The sequence below is a fragment of the Octodon degus genome, unplaced genomic scaffold, assembly GCF_000260255.1.
Source record: "Octodon degus isolate 3935 unplaced genomic scaffold, OctDeg1.0 scaffold00138, whole genome shotgun sequence".
Classification (NCBI taxonomy): domain Eukaryota; kingdom Metazoa; phylum Chordata; class Mammalia; order Rodentia; family Octodontidae; genus Octodon; species Octodon degus.
In genome coordinates this window covers 5109467-5110999 of record NW_004524714.1, presented here as the reverse complement: position 1 = coordinate 5110999, position 1533 = coordinate 5109467, and the positions used below count along the sequence as shown (strand labels likewise).

The 1533-nt window shown below is 40.2% G+C and overlaps 1 protein-coding gene across 2 annotated transcripts in view; it reads right to left on the bottom strand.

The window, feature by feature from the left end:
* The window catches only part of Scai (suppressor of cancer cell invasion), a 180717-nt gene that overhangs the window by 17667 nt on the left and 161517 nt on the right, over positions 1 to 1533 (bottom strand). The window lies entirely within an intron of this gene.

Below are 1533 nucleotides of genomic sequence, written 5' to 3'. Positions count from 1 at the left end.
CACACACACACACACACACACACACACTCAAATACACACTTTGCTTTTCTCCATTCTCTCATCCCAGTTTCTCTTCCCATTGTACAATTGTACATTTTGGATCTTATTTATTTTCAGCTTCTCACACTAGGGAGACAATGATGTTTACACATGTGGATTAGGTTTATTTTACTTGTAAGTATGGTCTTTTATCTACAAAAGTCTTCAGTGTATCTACAAAAGTCTTCAGTTTATCCTTCTTCATCACTGAGTAGTGTTCCACTGTATAAAGACCAATCTTTTTTAATCCATTCCTCAATTAATGGACATTTGGGTTGTTTCCAAGGTTTACCCATTACAAATGGTGTTGCTATAAACAGGGGTGCACATACACTGTAGCCATATGATTCTTCTGGGAAGATACTTAGAAGGGGAAATAGCTTGGTCTAATGGGACCTCCAATCCTAGTTTTCTGAGGAATCTCCACTCACTTTCAACAGTGGTTATGTACCAGTGTAACACTTCCACCAACAGTGGAGAAGGGTTCCTTTTTCCTCACAGTCCCTCCAGCATTTGTTATTGGTTGATTTCTTACAACAGCTTTTCTTTCTGGGGTGAGATGGGATCCTAGTGTTATTTTAATTTGCATCTCTCAAATGACCAGTGATGTTGAACATTATTTAATATATTTATTTGCTGTTTGTATTTCTTTATCTACGAAATATGTATTCATCTCAGACCCCCATTTTTGGATTGGGTCTTTAAATTTGGGACATCTGATTTTTTGAGTTCTATATATGTTTTTGACAGTAATTCTTCGAGGAACAGCTGGTAAACATTTTTTTTTCCCACATCATGGGTTGTCTCTTTACTTTTTTTTTTTCCAGAACCAGGGAATGGGGGGGGGGGAACTACCTGCTCGGGCCCCCTCTCCTGTCTCTCTCTCGGGACAGGAGCTTTCTTTCTCTCAATAAATATATTCTACTCATAACCTCCGTTTGTTCCTAAAATTCATTCTTTGGTTTTAGAGAACACAAAGTCGTGCAGGTCAGGTCCAGAGATCATTTTTCTCTATGTCATCCGGAGCTTCCCTATATGGTTTGGAGGTCACCCACCTGAGACCAGTTTTTCTTCTCTGTATCATTTTGGAGTTTCCCACCGAGATCATTGGACGGAGGTATGAGTTTGTTTTTCTTTCATAAATTCTGAATTGGGACTTGCTTAGGTAACAAATTTGTTTCAAATGTTAATATGTCTGGATTTAATCAGTTTTACCAGAACAATGGTGCAAGTAATCCCATTGGTTGACCATAGTTTTGTCCCACCTCCTGCCCACCTAAGCGAGTTCCCATTCTCTCTACCTTAACCCCGCATGGTTTTATGCTATAAAAATCCCTGGAAGAGACAGCTTCCTGGGGGAACTACCTACTCGCCCCCCCACCCCCCGCCATCTCTCTCTCAGGACAGGAGCTTTCTTTCTCTCAATAAATATATTCTGGGCTGGAGAGATGGCTCAGTGGTCTAAAGCACCTACTTGAAACAAGCTTGGCAAAG